This window comes from Mirounga leonina, unplaced genomic scaffold (genome assembly GCF_011800145.1).
Source record: "Mirounga leonina isolate KUSES-001 unplaced genomic scaffold, KU_Mleo_1.0 Mir_260, whole genome shotgun sequence".
Classification (NCBI taxonomy): Eukaryota; Metazoa; Chordata; class Mammalia; order Carnivora; family Phocidae; genus Mirounga; species Mirounga leonina.
In genome coordinates, this window is record NW_023270642.1 from 1,237,020 (window position 1) to 1,257,690 (window position 20,671).

Below are 20,671 nucleotides of genomic sequence, written 5' to 3' on the forward strand. Positions count from 1 at the left end.
GCGAAAGGGAAAAACTTTGTGGAAGTTTGTCATGGCAAATCAATGTATTTGTCATGGGTTAAATAATGGCAGAAGATACATGAAAACCTGATGCTGATCGCTGAGTTACAAATGACTTGCAGATGTTAAAATGTGTTTCCCAGTAAAAAATAAGACAAAACGCCAGGCTGCCCGGCAAGAAGGGGCCAGACACCTGCCTGAAAACAATGAGAATCAAAATAAGCAGCAACAAGCGAGATATTCCTGAAACTTCCTTCCTAAAAGCTAACAATAGCCCCTTCCATATTCTTTTTTCACATGAACTACAAATTCCTAGACTGAATGAACATAAAGTATGTAATTGTAGTTTCTTTCTCAGCACATAGGAGATGTACTTGTTTGCGCAACTTTTATGACATTGTGATTTATAAGGGGCCTGATTCTAATTCTCTCCTGTCTATACCAGTGGCAAGCCTTCCTTCAGAGCAGCCTTGAAGGGCCTAGCATCAGGCTCCATATGACTAGCGGCTGCCTGTTGGCTCTTCAAGATCATCGTAGAGATTCAGGAGTATTTCTGTAACGTGACAAATGGTATTGTGATTGACCCTCTGGTTCTCTTCCAGTCTGAGATACAGATCAACTTTTAAATGGATTCATTTCTCAAAAACAGGCCAAGCAAATTCTTAGGAGGCATCTAGCTTGAGATTAAGGAGGTACAGGTCATCCACTGCAAAAATTAAGTTTATTTCTCAGGTCAAGAGGCAAATACCAATTACCTTCCAGAATAATCAGACCTCTCTGAGACCCAAGTTTCATACTTAGAAGCAAGCCTAATGAATAGATTAGTAAAAGGATTTGCAGACTCCAGGAGCACACACAGGAGAGAAAATGGATTATGAAAATCCACAAGGATTAATCAAACATTCTGAACTTCTTATTTTACTGGGAATGTTGTAAAGACATCACTATGACATGGTTCAAGATACGTTGTAGTTAGGCTATGTGAATATGTAATTTTGATTCAGAGACCAAAACAAAGAATCTTTTTAAAAATCCTTTTAAAATAAATGTAGGAAAATATCAATGTCAGTCAACTATCCAGAGGAGATTATAGCTAAGAATTACTGTTAAAACAAATAGCCCCTCTCCCCCCCAACACACACAAATAATGGGAAGTGTTGTTTCTTTATTCATATGCTTATACCATATTTGTGTTTTGAGAGGATTTCAATTTCCAGTAGCAATTGGTGGGGGATATCTGTAGTTTGGGCTAATGTTTATTCTTCAAAGATTTATTTTGGTTAAATGTGAGTTAACTGTATTTAAACCTACTTAAAATGTATAATTAAAATAGTTAGGATGTTGAGGCCAAACATTTTTAGAGTCTATTGTTTTGGCCGTTTAATTTTATGCAAAAAACCTCACAAGAAAACAAAAAACAAAAATGAAGCCCACTTAAATAAACACCTGCTCAAAGAATAGCCTTGTTGAAAAGATCATATCTGAAATCAAGTATAAGTTTAAAAAAAACTACATGATAAAATGATACATCATTACTCTTGATATGCCTATAATGAAATAATGAATATTTATACAATACAATGATGAAACAGAATATAGACAACCACGTGGTCATTTTTACTTCCAGTCTCAATTAATCACAATCTTTCTTAGTAAAGCAATTTTCAGGTGAAAATATAAACAGATATAAAAACCATTCAAATGAAGATATTCATAAATTTATTCATATTCTCATATGGTTCACAATGCATAATAAAAGTGCACATGCAAAAATCAAACCAGCAACTGAAAATTTTCTAGAGAACTGCCTTATTGAAATACTCTTCATTTACCACATTTTCAAAGTTCAGTTAAAGGGTAGGCTGTTTATTTTTTATATATCATTTCTAAGGAATTCTGTAAATGTCATTTGCTTTTATCAACTTAAAAAATAAGAAAAGCTATGGCTCATCTGGGATATTAGTTAGACACATTTCCTCAAATCCCATTCTCTAATAGCTATTCAAAACATTTTCATTTTAAGATTATCTATTTTACATTATTTTTGCATAACGTAAGGCTACAAATTATATTTAAGACACTAAGGTAAGAAAAGATTTTACCTTCTCCTTATGTATAATGATTGGACCATACCTGAGACATTTCTCAAAATAGAACCAAAATGTTTTGGACAGAATCCATGCATGAAAATTGGTATTTATTTCATTACAGCAATGTTTTATCTGATGTAGACATGTAAGCAAAATCACTGTTGTATGGCACTTGACTCTATTTTGTTTTTAACTCTTAGCAGAAGATTCCTGAGTTGGCATCCGAGTTAGCAAACACATCACATGAAAACTGTAGAAGCATTCTGACCAACATTTTCAGGAGTCCTATCAACTATGATTTCTACAGAGCGATGTTATTGGGAAATGTGCTCTTGGAACATGCTTATAGTCTTAAAGAGCTGGCATGGCTCCTGAGGTGGCTTCCAGAGTTTATGGCCCAATCTTACAGAAGAGGAAGTCTTGATAAGATTTTGGTATTAGAGGAATAAAGAGCAAAACAGGCTTTTCCTGTGATTAGTCCAATGGAAACATAGGACTATTTTTATTTATTCCATGTTATTAACAAAGACTTTAAAAGGCTTTGTGTACTCGAATTCCCTAGAAACACGGTGAGATTGATAAGAATTTCCATTAGGTTTTATAAATACCGAAACGGAAGTGGAATGTCTGGCCTAGGGGGTCCACTCACATTTAAAGGATCCTCATGAACTAGAACGGCCCCGGAGACACGTGCTAACCCAATGGCCACATTCTCACAGGAACACACTGAACAGAAGGAAGGGCAGCTTGAGAGCCGGAGGCAGCGGCTTCTCCTGCAATCCGTGCAATTCCTTGCTGCTGGAAGGAGGCAAATTTGCCCAGAGAAGGAACTGGCTCCTGAAAAGTTGAAGAAATTGAGAGGGGAAATCCATCATCAGAAAACAGAAGTGCTCCTAGTCCCCACAGCTGGTTAGTTACTAACGACTAATCCTGACCAAGGTGTTAATCAAGGCTCAAACACTGACCTCTCTTAAACCTTTTAATATGACCTTTGTGGGACAAATGGTCTTCAAAGCTCAAGGCAATAAATTAATAACAACAATAACAATACGTGTTGAGCGGCCACCATAGGTCAGAAACTCCACATACTGTCTCCCTTAAATTTCATAATAACCCTACTGTCAGGGAGGAAGACCTTCCTCTGTCCATTCGCCCTTCTAGCTGGACTTAGAATCAAATTGATATGAGACAGATTAATAGGAGAAAATCACATTTAATAGGCAGATGTAGATATGGGGAGTCCACACAGACAAGATTCCAAAGACAATGAGGCCCAGGAGCTAAGGAGAGTGGTAGCGTCTGAGGATACACAGGGGAGGAAGGCCATTAGCAGGAAGGTGAAAGGAGATGTTTGAAAAACAGAGCCTGCCCTATTATGCAGACAGGTTTCTTAGGTACAGGGGAGTCTCTGTTAATAGCTCTTTTCCTGGTACAGGCTCTCCTTTCCAAAGTAAATTTAGGCAGTTGAGGGTTAAGCAGAGAGCTTTTCCTGCATCCACTGGTTTTGGGTTACTTTTAGCTCAAAATAATCTTTATGCCAAAGTGGCCCATCTTGGGACAGCCTGCCCTGGGCTCCTACACTACTAACTAGGAATTATTCACAAATGTTCCAGGTTAAGGTTTAGAGAGGTAAGGAATTTGTCCAAGGTCACACAGCTCATAAGTGGCAAATCTGGGATTTGGATTTAGGTCTGATGCCAAATCCAATGTTCATTCGACTTCACTACACTATTCCATGATGAACTTTCAGAATATATATGACAGAAGATGGGGGAGACATTTTTTATAAAGGGATCCTCTTAGTACCCCTTTGTTCCCCTCATGTAAATGAGAGCCTACCTACACAGTCATGGGGCCCAATTTCTTACAAGTGTTAGTCTATTTTCATATTGCTTTACCAAATCCAAGTACAAGCGGTTAAACCATATGTGACCTGGATCATATCCTTGGATAAAAATGACTTTATAAATCACCACTAGAATAGGGTGAGAGTTTATGTTACTCAAGTTGCCCCAAACAGGGAATTTATTTCATTTTGGGGATCAATTTGGTAATGCAGGGATTTGCTGCACTACAATAGCTTTGTAATTCCTCTGACCTGGATTGGCTATGATCAGAAAGCCATTTATGGCTTTTCCCCTCACAGTAGAGTGTATGAGAGACTTCCCATAGGAGATGAGCTTTGTCTCATTTACTGCATTGTATGAGCTTCTGTTCCCTTGATTGTCTATTCTGCTCCACTATCCCCACAATCTTCTTGTGTACTTGCTGGGTCTGTAATACTCTTGTGTGTCCATTAATTCATCCAATGAATATTTATTTTCTAATAAGTACTTGACACCAGGGATACAGGCAATGATGAAGACTTGGTTCTGCCCTGAGTTTTTATCTTATTCCTGACCAACTTGGATGGTCAAAATCTGACATAGAGCCTGTTACACATAACTAGCTTTAGAGGTCCCCACGAGTCATAGGCTTGGATGTGGGTTTAGATGTGTGAATTGATTAAGGGTTAGTGGTCATTTCCAAAGCTGTAAAGTGCTGTAGGGAAAAACGGTCTTCTTATTGCAAGAAAGGCCAGTCTCTCTTGAAGGTGGTTTCTTCTAAACATCTGGGTTTAGATGATTAAAGAACTTCCCTAATCTTGATAAATTGTTGCTTGGTCCTGGATATTCTGCACATGGGTTTCATAACATCTTTTTATCTGACAGTAGAAGGGCTTCTGATCCAGAATGGCTTCGATTCACATGGTGGATGATTTTCTCTGGAAAATGAAGAAAGGTGGTCTGCTTGGTTTCCTTTGATGCTTTTGGACAAGACAGATGATTATCCTGGGTCCAGTGATTCACATGTGTGAGAGGCTTTCCTCTGTAGTGAGGAGTTTCTTCCAATGTCTTCCCTGAATGAAGTTTTATCTTGTAGTTCCATCTCTAATTTGAAATTCCTTGTGAATGAAGTGAATAAACCCATGGCTCCTGAACTGTATGATCTTCCTGGCTACTTCGATATTGAAATTAATTCTTGAGTAAGATCTCTCAGATGACAATTTGCATTAATTATGATCATATCTGAAATTCTTGTCTTGACCATTCAGTAAAGTCTAATTATTCCCATTTTTGTATTGAACTTAAAACAGAAGGAAATGAGATCGTAGATATAAAGATTTGCATAGTATTTGGACCAGATAAGTGATTTTTGAAATGATGTTCTTTTTTTTTAGCAGTACAATTCTTTCTTCCAATAATATTAAAAATCGGTATATAAAACACATAATAGAAATGTTTTTATTGAAATGGAGAACAGAGGGGTGCCTGGGTGGCTCAGTCAGTTAACGTCTGCCTTTGGCTCAGGTCATGATCCTGGGGTCCTGGGATGGAGCCCCATGTCAGGTTCCCTGCTCAGAGGGAAGCCTGCTTCTCCCTCTCCCTCTGCCCCTTCCCCCTGCTCATGCTCTCTCTCTCTCAAATAAATAAATAAAATCTTTAAAAGAAAAGAAATGGAGCACAGATCTTTCTTCCATTGTCCCTGCTTTCTTTCCCTCATCTGTCTCCTCCCTCATCATGTGAGACACCTAGCAGGGCATGTATAGACATCCACAAGTAGAGTTTGAAAATCACAGCACTAGCCTATCTACCTCTATAACTGGTTTTAGTTCTAACATTAATGCATTGATTCCTAGGTCTGCCACAGCCTTTTTACAATCATGTCTTTCCAATTCTGCTATTTCAAGATATTTGGAATGTGGATTTTTGTACAGATTATAATTACCATTCCCTACACAATGTTAGTTGTTCTTTCGTGGTACCATGTTATATGTCCTGTCCGCTGACCTGTCCCAATAAGATTTTATCTTTCATAGAACCAAGCATAGAATTAGATACATCATATATTTTTTTCAGCTTGATACTTGGACCCCTACAGTTGAAATGCTTGTGAAGTCTATGAAGGCAAAAACCATGTCTGTCTCCCTCACCTTTGGAGTCCCAATGGCATAGTAGGTGCTCAATAAATGTTCATTAAAAGAATAAAATTAGTTTACATTAATGTACCAAAAATGTTCATTGTACCTAGTTATTTCTCTAATATATGTCACTTTACGCTTTGCTATTTTCATCTGCAAAACAGTGTCTAGTCCACGAGTTTACTGGAGGAGATTAAATGTGAGTAATGCATAGCATTTGGCACAAAGTAGGCATTTAGTCAATATTTGTCAATAAGTGAAGAAAGTTAGCTTTAACATAGGCTAAGTGTTTGAATTTACTGATTTAGTCATTTGCTTTGTTATCTTAATGTGGTAGAGTTGTTCTGTTTTGTTTTACCTAGAAACCAAAATAATCAGAAAATAGTAAGAAATTTGCCTTTTACATGATTTTAAGGGTTATGAGGGTTTCTTGGGATAACTTTTATTTGTTGAGCTTTGCAGAGATTATATAATAAAGTATTTTACAATGGAAATAGCCTTTTTGATTTAATTCACCAATAACTCAGAAGCAGCTGCAGGCAATCTTCTTATGTTCCAAAAAGAAAAAAAAAAAAAAATTGGCCTCAAAAGAAGCAAGGAAAATTTTAACCCCAAAGGATAATGTTTTGAAAAGTTTCAATGGAGTGAGACTTGGGGTTACAATAGAAATTCCATAGAAACCTAACTACAGCTTACATTAAAGTGAATAACATAATGCATACCGTGGTACCCAACTTAATTTACTCTGTAATTGTACGAAACAGCGAACAGGATACAAACAAAAAGAACAGTGATGCCTTTTTAAAATGAATAGCTGGTAAGAGAATATTGACAAAGGGTATTTGTCAGCAAAAACTAGAAGTAGGACCTATATGTATCTAGTTCTTTCCTCTTTTCCTTTACAAGGTATTCATTTAAAAGGAATTTGCTATTCTCTCATGTAGTTGACTTGTCAGATGGTACAATTACAGTTATTTCGCAGAGTCGATTTTCTGTTACATAATCACATAGATTTGTGTCTAATGCAACAGAAAATTGCCTGTGTGGAATAACTTTCAGGTGTTGGTTGACTCCAGGGGTTTTGAGTTTGCTTTTCGGTCACAAAGTTTTACTTTGGTTCAAATCTGAACCAGAAGTCTTCGTCCCAGCACCACTCAGGAGAAGCAGTCTACACAGCTGTTCAGAGAGTCGACATTACGGTCAATTATAAAGCTGGGGTGGCATTCCCATTCTGCCACTTACCCGTCATTTATTTGTGGGCACATCTCCAGCTGCTAATGCACGTCGTGAAGAGACAAAGCTGAGTTCATTGTTTATTGAGGTAAGGAAGAACGCCACCTTCGAAGGGCTCTATCTGATAGGGTTTGGGAAGGAAAAGGGCAAGGTTGGATGTTACTGAGAATCTGAAGTTTCGTTTAGGATGCTCTTTTCAAAGCTGGTCCTTGAGAAAAAGCGGGAAAGACCACAACACAACAGTCCAGAATTAGTGAAAACCATGAAATGAACATTTCAAGATCAAGGACTCAAAGGATCTTATGGCACAAACTGTCGATACTTTCCATTGAAGGGGTACTAGATCTTGTTGGTAAATTCCTGAAATGAGCCACCCAACCCCTTACCTGACAGGAGACGCCTGGAAGAGTCAAGTAGTGCTCATTCTACCCTGTTGATAAACTTCTTGAAAATAGGCATCATGCTTCTATAGTGGTGTGTGCCACCGAACCAAACACACGGTGTGAACTCAAGGAGGAGCTGTTGAACAGAAGGGGCTCCCCTCCCTTCCCCCTCCCCCGCTTTATTCGCAGACAGAGGGTAGAGCGGCAGCTTAGAAGATGCCGTGTTTCCAAGGACACGCTGGAGCTGTATCTGCTTGACATTTAAACAATTTAGTCAAATTCAATCTAAAATCGAATCAGTCCAGATGTCTTTAATTGGGGAGACAATGCCTAAGCCTTCTAACAATATGGCTTTGGGAAACATGCCTTCAAGACTTGTTTTCCTTCTCTCAGTCGACTAAAATAGCTGGGAGTTGGGGGAGGGGCGTTAAAGTTAACGCCGAATACGGAAGACTCAGGTTGTCCTGCCCAGAAACGGGCCTCATAGTGGGATCTTGGGAATTTCAGCAAGAGTCGAATTGACTGCCCACTAGACTTATTTTCAAAAGATGTCCTGTCATTGCACATTCTCCTTGAAAGTCACATCCTTGACTGGGCCATGGTGTGAGCAGGATTGAGTTGTTCCCCTCATTAGAATCTCAAATGTCCTGGGAGAAGAAAAGAGCCATTGTGTCCAGCACACCTTGGAGCTATCTGGTCTCTGTTCATGTCTGCCTATTTATTTCTCATGCTTTCTCTTCCTTTTTTTGAGGTTCCTTGGTATTATTCCAGCTCTTAATAGGCTACCTTTTGATGTTTTCCCAAACAAAGCATCCTTTATGGTCAACTGTCAAATACTTACATTTGACTTTGCTTTTTGGACAAATATGAAGAGGCTGTTTGAAATTTTTTTTCATTCTTTTCATTATTTTAAAACAGCAATTAAGACACCAACCAGAACTCTCTCGTGCTTTATTGGAAACAAACCCATCATATTCAGCCTTCCCTATAATTGAATTATTGAAGCTTGATGTCATTTTGGTTTCCATGCAAGTACAACCCCTTAAGAGCAATTTCATCATTTTGTAGGCCTGATAACCAGTTCTAGTGCCAATTCTCCAAGGTACCTGAGATCAAATCTTACAAGGCCTTAATTTCATTTTCCTTATCTGTATTATATCATTTCTTGCCACACAACTGCTCTTAGCATTGTTTGTATTGTCTTTATTATATCTGTGAGTGAAGTTAATAAAACTTATGCATTTAAAATTCTTGGAAGATTTCAAAATCATTTTTATAAAATAATTTTAGCACGCCTGGTGGAGTTGACCTGGCTCTTCCAAATGATACTGTAATCATGCCATTCCAAAGCATAACATTAATTCTTTACATGTTTCTTATTAATTAGTTTGTCTTGTGATCTAATGTGTTCCTTGCTCTATACATTTCTGTACATCTAAGACTACCAACAACCATGTTCTTAACATATTTTCTATATGAACCCTTTGAAAGAGTCCTCAGGGTTGAAAAATCAGTCTGTTTTCTTCTAGATAACCAATTTTCATTATAATGGAAAAATACCAATTATTTTAATTGTACTATTCCTCTGATGGAATCACCAATCAGTGGCTCTGGAAGTGGTCTGACCTTCTTGGCTGCCTGTTGAAATAACAGTCCTATTATTACAGAGAAGAACAGAATCTGGGCTATCATTTTAACTCAATCTAAAAGGCAGAAAAAGGTTCTACAAATTATTGTCACAGAATGGAAGAAGATTGTACTGCCTTGTGACTAGTTTCCAGGAAACCAAGATGCACATCTGTTCCTGAAGACTTGCCCTTTAACTTTCGCTGAGCGCTCAGGAGCCCCTTGGAAGGGACAGGGGCAGGAGCCTCGCATTATGCGCAAGCTGCCTCTGTAATCTGTCACTGTATTAGCATTCAGGGGAGCCAATTAAGTGACGGTTGAGCTATGGCAAATTGTTGAATGAACTCTGCTATAGCCACAAGTGTTTTATGAATTCAATTCAGGCAATATGTTGTGATCTGAGTTTGTGAGGGATGAGCTACACTCCGTCTTCAAACTAATTGTTTAAGTGCAGAATTAATAACTTGTGGGACATTCAGTGCCTTGCAAATCAAATCACGGCATTCCGTCTCTATTTGGGATTTAATGAAAAATTCTATCCCTTTCTGCCAATGCACTCAACTTCCAACAGTTTTCACATATCACAAATTAACCTTTTTTATTTCTGGAACAAATCTGTTTCAAATATTTTTCAGACTTGTCTTCTGACAAAAAGACATTTTTCTGTGATTTTCAGTGGAAGAGTAATATTCCAACTGAGTAGAAGTCATTCTATTATATAAGAAGAGGTCTCTCACCACTTTTTGAAATGCAGAGTCAAGTGCTAGTTCTCCAAATATCACCAATACCATGTTAAAAGGGCAAAGCTGAGTTTGTTGCTGGGGAGAGAGAACACCACCTCCACAGATCTTCGATAGCATCTTGGAGTGGGAGAGACAAGGTTGGATTTTACTCAGATTTTTGAGTTTGGTTTTGTCAGGGAGGAAAAACTTCTCTATGTTCTTCAGTTTAGAAATGGAGGTATGCAAATTAAACTGATAAAAGATAGATTAGCGAGTAAAAAGACAGATTTTTATTCACATAAGTATGTAGGAGTTCAAAAAAATTTGGACCTCAAAAGGTGGTTAGAATTTGGGGCTTATATACCATCTTAATAGGGGACAAGGAAGGAGAGAAAAGGCACTTACAGGAAAACAAATATCTATTAGGAGAGAAAAATGAGCCCTTAGGAGAGTAAATGTGAGATATGATAGTTTTGTGACTGTCTATCTAGGTGATTTCTTATACTACCACTGATTTCTGATTTCTTGTGTCCAGTGATAAGAGTCAATCTCTTAGTTGCAAAACTCCCAGGGAAGGGATTTATGACAGTTGAATTATTTGGGGAAGCTCTGCTTTTAGACAGATAAGGAGAGTTCAGGAAAAACAAAACAAAACTCTCTACAGTGGTATATTCTGGATCCCATCAGGCTTAAGGTAGGTCTTTCTTGGAGGGAGCTGCAAAAGGAGATGCAGGATGATGATTGCCTAAAGCTCGCGATATTTTAGGGTTAGTGGGTAACACAAGGAGAGGAGTTTTAGGCAAAAGGCTTAAACTTGGTGTGAAAACTATACCTTCTGTAGAAGAACTGCCAAGTCCCCTAAATTGTTCCTATAGCAGACAAATGTATTATGTGTCTGGGAAAGGGTCTCCCAGAATAGTGAAGTTATGCTAACGAATACAATGAAATATCAAACTGAGGCTAACGTGGACTGTAGGTTGCAACGGAGTAGGTGGCTTCAGTTCTCACCAGCGGGCACACTGGACTCCTGCTATTTCTTTGGCTTACAAAACAGCTGGTGTAGCCTTTTTGTCTGCCTGCCTTTGGCAAGACCCTTTCAATCGGTATTAGTTGCTTTTGATAATAATTCCATTTATACTTTGAAAAGGTTGACCTTTCGTCTCTTTATCCTGCTTTGGAAATGTTCTGACATCCAGACCACTGAAGCTACTTTTTACACCAAACCTTAATGATTCTATCAAGATGCAGCACATAAAATATAAAAACACCTCAACGTGTGCCATCTCACTGATCTGGGACTCTGTCACTTTCAGCTATGTCACTTGGTGGGTATCCCAGAAATATTTGAATAATTTCCATTTTGTGTATTTCTAAAGCCCAAGAGCCTTTCCCTTTCCAGTTTATAAAACTTCTAACCATATCAACATTCCATCAGAAGAACTCTAATGAGGTACAGCCCTCTGGAAAGAGTAGAGAAGAACAGGCTGGACATGGCTGGCTCACAGGACCCAGGCCAAATTCTGAAAGAAGGAAGTCTGATTCTAGCAAACTAAAGTATGTCCTTCTCCCTCTGACTTCTCCCATCTGCTAGCTTGATCCGTGTTATCCTTCGTCTCCTTAAGCTCTTTCAACCTGAGGCCAGATTCAGATCTGCACTTCTCAGCTTGATTTTACCTCCTTCAGAAGCAAAATTAACTTGTCCCCAACTTCCATAATTCAGGATTTTGCTCGAGGATAACAGTTACTAGTAAATTAGTGGGCTGTCCCTCCAAGAGAACACATTCATACTGTGTTGGGGAGAAAAAAGCCCATTTTCCCTCCTGTGTTTCTCCTTTACTCTCACACGACTACCATACACTTAGAGCGCCTTGACACCATGTCTGGGGCACGTCGCCAAGCAACTCTGTGCCACCAGGGTGTCCTACAGTTTAACTCAGTTCTGACACTAAATGCCTTGAGATAGTATCAGATCCCACAGGTTAAGGGCTCAGGCCCACTTCAGGTGCCAATCGCAAATAGTAGGTCCCCAGATTCCCTGCAACTCTGTCCACTTGGCTACAAATCAGAGATTCCCACAACCCCCGCCTTGAGTTCCAGTAATTTACTAGAGCACCTGACAGAACTCAGGGAACACTCACTTAAGTTTACCAGTTTATTAAAAGGCATGCTAAAGGTTACAGATGAGCAGCCAGATGAAGAGAAACGTAGGGCAGGGTCTGCCGGGCAGGCAAAATGCAGGAGTTTCTGTCCCTGTGGAGTTGGGGTACACCATCCTCCTGGTACATGGATGTATTCACCAACCTGGAAACTCCTAAAACCCCATACCATTCAGATTTCATGGAGGCTTGGTATGATCAATGACTAACTCCTTTCTCCCCTCTCTGGAGAATGGGTAGGGCTGAAAATTCCAAGCTTCTAATCATGGCTTGGCCTCTCTGGTGACCTGCCCCCACCCAGGAGCCATCCAGGATCCCACCCAGAGTTGCCTCATTAGAACAAAAGACAGTCCTATCCCCCAGAGAATGCTGAGGGATTTAGGGGCTCTGTGTCAGGAATTAGCGTCAAAGAGCAAAGAACAGAAGGTGTGCCTAGTGCTCTTATCACTTAGGAAATAGCAGAGGTTTTAGAGCTCTGTGCCAGGAAGCGGGGGCAGAGGTCAATATATATATTTTCTATTATCTCACATATATGAAAACAAACACCCTCAATAACCTCATCCTAAGGGACAGAAGCTCTCAGAGCCCTGAGCTGGAGCTAAGGTAAGTGCAAGCAGGACCGCTGTATACAGGTGTAGACATTCTTCACTGCACAACATAAACTGAGTGGTACCCCACAAGAGTTGCACAGAGACTCTGTCCCAAGCAACCTTTTGGTGGTCCCTCAAATGACATGGTATAGATTCTACCATGTAGCCTTGAATTCACCATAAAAAGAACACATGCTTTGCTTTTCTGCTAGTGATGCTGGATGCAAATCTACTGATTTCCACTCCCTTTGTCACTTTGAAAGATAACTGGCTGGGTTTTAGGGCTCCGAACCAAAATCTTCTGTATGCAATGCTCATATGAGGGAGAAGGAACTTTTCATCTCATATTATCTGTTATCTTCCATTATCAATAATATACTTTATATGTCGCAATTAATATGAATTGTGAGTAGGCAAGAGAGGCTTATCAAAATTCTGTGTAGAATGGGAAATTATGTGTGATTTCAAAAAGCTATAAAATATATAGCTTTTTATATTTGGGGAAAGTTATTTTTGGCAACATAATGTGAAGAGAGCAAAGGTTGACAAAATCTTCCCCGAGGGTGATGGATAGAGGTGATTCTCAGGCAGGTGGGATGTTACTCCTTCGGGGAACATATTGGAAACCCTCACAGGAGAAAAAGACAGCACTTTTTTTTTTTTTTAAACAAAATGGCTTACAGAAGAAACACTCTGTAAACTCTCATGGGTAAATAACCTCCAGTAGGACTAAATCTCATATTTGCAAACATGTCAAGAATCTATCAGAGCATAGTAATAAATAATAGGAAAGAAAGCAGACTTGGAATCAGACAGACGTTTGACCCTACCATTCTTCAGCTGTGTGATCTTGGACAAATAATTTAACCTTTCTGAGACTCAGTTTTATCATATTAAACTGGGATTAATTAGTCTTCATTATCTCAGAGGGAAAATGCTAGAAAACACGATACATGGAAAAAGCAAATCCCAGAAAGCACTCACTAGATGGTAGCTATTATTGTGACAGCCATCCTTTTGATTTCATAACTGTTACCCAAACTGTTCCCATTCTAAAAGAAATCAGAGATGCTGAATCTGTCTTATGTGTTTAAGTATTTTAATTTGAGATGCAAGGGACATTTGCCTATATCCATGGTGAGAGAAAAATGACCAGGGGTTTAGCCTTCCACCAACCCAGCCAAAAGAGACAAGTAAGAATCTCTGGGCCTCCAGGACCCCCTCACGGTCTTTGTAGGCCAGAGAACGAATTTCTGGAAAGAGAAATTACTGCAAACCTTGCAGTAGAGAAAAATCACTGGGCAGAAGAACCAACAGGGTGCAGTTAAGTCCATATTCAAGGTGCTGCTTGCAGAACACAGCTCTGGATTCTTTTCCAAATCCAGATAAAAGGGAGAGATACTAAGCCAGCTCAGGCTCTATCTAGTTGACTCTCAACGCCCACCCATATTCAAAGACAGCCAAAAATCTGGGTATTTTGGCACCATAGAAATAAAATACTCATTTTTAAGTTGAGTATTTCACATTTCTATTTGGATGTGTGACAGCATGTGCTTATTTATTTTTGTATGCCCTACCTAATTCCCCAAAGGGTTTGAGATGGCAGCATCATAAAGACAGCCTTAGGTTATAATTTGCTCTAAAAAACCTCCAGCACAAGCCTTACAAAAACAGGGTTTGGAGAGGAGGAGTTGTGGGCTTATGTAAACATAATGGCATTAATTTAAGTAGTAAACTAAAATAATAAACAATATAGTAGGCATAAAATTGAATCTGCAATTGTATCTTAAAGTACCAGCATAAAAACAATAATTTTAACCAGATGAGAACACTCTTCATTATAATAAAATTAATCTGCAAGCCTATTTGCATGATTCTCCATGTTTGACACCAACACAATTTCCAAAGTGAGCTTCCTAAAAACTGAGGTTATTGCCACACTACTCGGGTCAAATTTGGTCAGAACAAAAACTCAGCGGGTCCTTAGTAGGAAGAGAAAGAACACATTTTATGCCACGATAGGACTAAGGCTTCACTCATTCATACAGGCAGCCATAAAAGGAAATCACTGACTAAGAGACAGCAGCTGCAACAGCAACAGCAACCATGTCCTGCCTGGTCCCCACAGGCCAGGAGCTTTAAATACACGGACTACGGGGGGGCACCTGGGTGGCTCAGTCCATGAAGCGTCTGCCTTCTGTGGAAGCCCTGATCTCAGGGTCCTGGGATTGAATCCCATGTCCGGCTCCCTACTCCGTGGGAAGTCTGCTTCTCCCTCTGCCCTCCCCTCTGTGCTCTCTCTCACTCTGTCTCTCTCTAATAAATAAGTAAAATCTTCTAAAAAAATTAAAATTAAATAAATAAATAGAGACACAGACTACGGGGGCACCAAACGAGGGTCTGCCCCTGAGTTTGGGTCTGGGACTTAGTATCGCCAGATTTTCATGGTCGTTATTATCTTTTATTAATAATAAATTAAAAACAAGGGGGTGGGTGAGGTTGCAAATTACACGAGCATTAAATCCCAGTTGGCAGTGTAAGCAGCACTTTGCCAAGAAGGCATTTTCTGAGGCTGATAGACATAACCCTTCGTCTGAGTGCGTGTGTGTGCGCACGGGGCCAGCCGCCTGGCCGCCATTCCAGCACTCTCCCCACTCACGTATCTCTAGCTGCCTTTCTAGAACGCTTCTCGGGACACACCAGGCACAGGAGGAGCTCTTCTGGTCTTTACCACAAGCCTATGAGGGAGACATTAGTGAGTGTGCTTGCCTTGAAGGGGAAGAAGCTGGGGCTCCGAGAGGAGAGCCAAGTTCTGTCTGCTGGTCCCCAGAGGCCATGCTCATAATCACCCCACTGTCCCACCCTGTCATAACACTCTTATCCTTTCATTCTTATTATCCCTTCACGTGGCTTCTTATTCCCAATACCAAGAGTATATAATGAAGTAAAACTCACTTATCATTTGTCTTATAAGTAAAATGAAAACACTAAAATCTTGGGCCTGATGTTCAGCTCTCTAGTATGCACGCCTGTGGGTCTGACCACACTCAAGAAGGCCAATCCAGTGACTACCAAAATGACTCAGGGAAATCATCTGACACTTGCCATGTCAGTTTTTGGTGACCAGAAGGTGAAACCCCCTTTCCATTCACAGGTAGGTGCCATTATGCTTCTGAGAGATTATCAGTTAATGGAGAATAAAGTCAATATCTTACACTATAATTCTTCCAACAGATGCTAAAACACGCAGCATATCCCTGTGCTTTGATATAGGGGGTTGTATATTATTATGTGGTATGTTTAATAAATATAAGCTGAACTGACTCTATCCTGATTGCATCAAGTCTGTGAGAATCTCGTTCACAGCCTCCCTCTTCATCGCAAGCCAGCTCAGTGCCTCATGAAATGGGGAGTGAATGACAACAGATATAAGCTCCAGAGTCACTTGAATTTAACCTCTATTATACTTCAGAAGCCCATTCTCATCACCACACTCAGTCTTTTTTAATAATCACACAGAACTGCTTCAGTGTTAAACCACCTCCTGATCTTCCCGCTATCTCTCCAAATTCCTCTGTATTAATGCAGTCAATCATTCAGCAGAACTTTAAGGAGCTGCAAATGCTGGGCCACGTGGTAGGGAGAGAGGATATGGACATGAAAAAAGACTGTGCCCACCTTCAGGGGCCACACCATCTGGTGGGGAGAAAGGTGAGAAAAACATCCATCATGATCTGATAAGGAATGAACCAGGTGCTGCGGGGACCACAGTGAGGGGGGCCTTTCTGAGAAAGTCAGCATGGCCCCTCTCCAACCCACCAACAACCTGAGCCAACCCAGCCATCCTGTGTGCCAGCAGCAGCCCCGAGGGGACTGGCGCCCCCACATCAGAGCATCTACGTCCCTGTCTGTCCCCTCACACTTGGCACTTGGCTGAGCCCCCTCAATGCCAGGAAAGAGAGGCCACAAGACACAGATCCCTACACGTCTTACACCTTGCAAATACATTTGTCACAGTGTGTACTCTTCCTCCATGGAGCTCTGGGTGGGCCCACTCTCCTGCCTCCTCAGGGTACTCTCTGCATTCACGATACCCCATCCCAGCCACCCAAGCCAGAAACCAGGCCCTCAAGGCCCTCGCTTTCACAACCTCCCATTGAATCAACTATAGTATTTGGTCAAATTCATCTCTTTCCAGAGATTTTTCTTGAATACCTCTTGAAACTGCCCCCCTTCATCTTCAAAGAAATAACAACATGAAGTCAAATCATGTGACTCTTCTTAACATATTTCAGTGATCCCCATTGTTTTTGCACTGGCATTCAAGGCGTTATATCCCTTAAGTCCTGCCTATTTCCAAGGCTTCAAGGCTACCTAACTTTCATTCAAGGTCTTTCGTTTGACCTGGCCTTCTTTCTCACCACTTCCCTTTCTAAAAGCTATGTTCCAGAAACCCCAAAACTATACTGGTCTCCTCTTATCCGTAGTTTCACATTCCACAGTTTCGGTTACTGTGGCCAACCCTGACAGGAAGCAGAAGATCTTCCTTCTGACGAATCAGGTCAGTAGCCTAATGCTATGTCACTCACCTCACTTCACCTCTTCGTGGGGGCATGTGGTCATCTCACCTTATTGCAAGAAGAAGGATAAGAATAATAAGATATTTTGAGAGAGATAAGAGACCATATTCACATAGCTTTTCTTACAGTATATGGTTATAATTGTTCCATTGTATTAATAGTTGCTGTTAATCTCTTCTCACTGTGCCTAATTTATAAATTAAGCTTTATCATAGGTATGCATGTTAGGGGAAAAACCTAGCATATACAGGGTTCGGTACTGCCTGAGATTTCAGGCACCCATTGGGGGTCTTGGAAGGATCACCCGTGAATAAAAGGGGACCACTGTACTTACAATTCCTTAGATACATCATGCTTTTCCACATCCTTGAATCGTTGTTTGAGATTTTTGTCTGAATTCCCCTTGTCTCCTTCACTTTCATGACCCCTTGGTCACCACATCCTGCTAATTCCATCTCTTAAGTAGTTCCAACCAAGTCCTGTTTGCCTGCAAAATTTCCATTGAAGTACCCACTTGTGTGGGAACCCTTCCCTGGAAGCCATCTTACAAAGGCTGCCTTAGGTGGCTCTCCTTGGTCCTTATTTCACAAAGGATGACCTCAGCCTGGTTAAATCAGGTGGTGGTGGATCTTTTGAAGAAGTGGTGGCCTTTCTGATCTGCAATCTCAGTGTCTACTGTGCTGTCTGGGACATAGTTAACCTTCAGATTGTTGCAGAGTGGCTGGGCGAGGTAGAATAAGGAGAAAGAATGGAATAAAATGAGGGAAATTTGGTTCTGCTGGCTTTCTGTCCACTGCCAGCTAACTTTTGGGGTTTTAGCTTCTGTTCTCGGGCAAGAAACGTAAAAGGCCCACATTCACCCAGGATCTCATCCAATCTTTCCTTGCCTTCTTTAGTAGTTTGTTGTGTGTTGCACACTGACCACAGAAAAACTACTAAACTCAAAAATATTAGATGGGGGGAGGCAGAAAAACCATATATGGTTGAGAGAAACCAACACGGTTTCATGTATTCAGTGTGATAATTTCAGGTTTGAAGTAAGCCAGTTACCTCCTGATGCTGGTTGCCTCTCCTTCCCCTAAGTTCTGGAGGTGTCTGGGCTACTGACAAAATCTCTCCATAGTCTTGTCCATCCTGCAAGCGTGGTTCCTCAGCTTCTCTCCTTTCACTCTGCTCTCCTTCTGGAACTTCTCCACCTCATACCACATCTGTACCTTGCTTGCAACTTTGTAATTCTTTTAATACTGATGCCTTTCTATCATTTTCCCTCCCAGGCCCTGGATATCAAATCATATTCCTGTGCATCATCTCTTCTAGGTCTTCAAAATGCATGTCTCCTTTTAAAACATGACTCACAGCGATATTGTCTATTTCCTTTAAAAAGTTCATGCTCTCCTATTTACATTTTATTTAAGATAATTATGTGTAAGGATGGAGGAGACCACTTCTAAATTCAATCTCCTTTTAAGGAAATGGTTTGAATCATCTCTTCACTCCATTGGTGAGGGTGGGGTTCTCACCCAGGGTCATGGGGATGACCAAGCCCACAACACCTGACACGGGACAGATGCGATCAATAGCAACTTATTGGTTACATATCCTCACATCCCAGAGGAAGAGAACACTGCACGGCACCCGGGAACACACAGGGCTTGTGCTTGGGAACCCAGTGAACCACCAGGGGGCTGTGGGAGATAGGCCTTGAAATATCAAGAGGGTGAAGTGAGCCCTGGTTCCTACAAGAGGATGTGATTGGCTGGCTAGAATATTTCCTCAGGCCACCGGGGAACTGAAACTCACTATTCAGGGATAAGCAGGACCTTGCCTGACCCCATGATGAGGAGAATTATTTGGCTAGGAGACCTTAGTCCCAGGAGCAGAGTGAGGAAAGGACTCTGACATTAGGCAATTTGATGCCCTCTGGGTTTCCCCAGATGACAAGGTAACATAATATCGGGCCTTCATTTTAGGCCTTACACACAGGAATGGACATGCTACCTAAAGAGAAGAGGAAGTTCTCTTTTCTCGCATACCCAATAGAATATAATCACGTATTAAGTGTGAAAAGCTACTCGAGAGCATTGTTTATAACGAGTGGGGGGCAGAGGACCCCTGTGGGGCCTGGAAAGCTGAATCCAAGTGTGTGAAGACAGGGGCTCATCTCCTGGAGTCTCTTAAAGACTGGTGCTATCAGGATCCAGTATCCGCAGAGCTGGCGATAGGAGGGATGCCGACCGTCCCCCGAGAGAGATGGGACCGCATGCAGCCAGGCGCCTTGCCCTCCCCGTCTCCTTTATCTCCAGAAGTGCTGTGAGAACATGATATGGGGGATTCTCTGTGGTGAAGGTGATGTGTCTAATTGTAGCTAGGCACCAATTATTCTGCTCTGTTTGTATGAGAACAGCCAGGGAGGCATTTTTACCACAAGAACCAGACAGAAATGGCAAGTCGGTAATATCTCACTCTCCATGGCCCATGTGTTTTCTCAAACTACTCCAGAATTTATTGTTCAGATATTTCTACTGCCTGGAAGACACAGGTCTTTCATATCGACAGTGAGCGTCCTCATGGCTTTTCTTCCTTCTTTCTCTCCTCCTCGATGTGCTGGCCTTGCCTTTGCCAGCAGCGGGTGAATGTGAGCCAGGGGCTACTATGTGAATTGAGGAGGGAACAGTGGGTTCCACTCAACCGGGCTGATTTGTGTTATCATGTATGGTGGTGTGCATTCCTTTTCCGTTCAAAGAATATCGACTTTTTTAAGCATGAATCTTTTTCCATGGATTTTTCTTTGAGAATCTCGAAGAGACAATGAAAAGCCGCTGCTAGGACACCTGGGTGGCTCATTTGGTTAAGCGACTGCCTTCGGCTCAGGTCATGACCTTGGAGTCCCGGGATCGAGTCCCGCATCGGGCTCCCTGCTCGGCAGGGAGTCTGCTTCTCCCTCTGACCCTCCTCCCTCTTGTGCTCTCTGTCTCTCATTCTCTCTCTCTCAAATAAATAAATAAAATCTTTAAAAAAAAGAAGAGAGAAGAAAAGCCACTGCTAAACTGTGGGAACAGGTAGGTTATCCCATACGAACATGTGCTGTTTCCTTCCTGCCATTCTCCCCTCTTCTAAAGAATAGCAGGTTTTCCCATTGTTATTTTTGAACATGGTTGAAAGGGTTATCTTGAAGTGCCATTTGTGGTGGCCTCCGAGCCGAAGGCTTATAGTAACCACTATTCTTACAGACCATATCCTGTCATTGATTTTTACATAGAACTCCCCATTGATTTCAATAGGGAGTTTTTCCCTGAGATCGATGGCAGGATATAGCTAGTAACATTAAGC

The 20,671-nt window shown here is 41.0% G+C and overlaps 1 long non-coding RNA gene across 1 annotated transcript in view; it reads right to left on the bottom strand.

The window, feature by feature from the left end:
* Nucleotides 1-2,908: 2,908 nt before the first annotated feature.
* The window catches only part of LOC118026622, a 50,267-nt gene continuing 32,504 nt past the window's right edge, over nucleotides 2,909-20,671 (bottom strand). Inside the window, exons 2-3 of the long non-coding RNA XR_004683633.1 lie at nucleotides 7,294-7,405; nucleotides 2,909-2,927 (exon numbers count right to left, since the gene is read on the bottom strand). This is a non-coding gene — a long non-coding RNA (uncharacterized LOC118026622). The remainder of the gene's footprint in view (nucleotides 2,928-7,293; nucleotides 7,406-20,671) is intronic.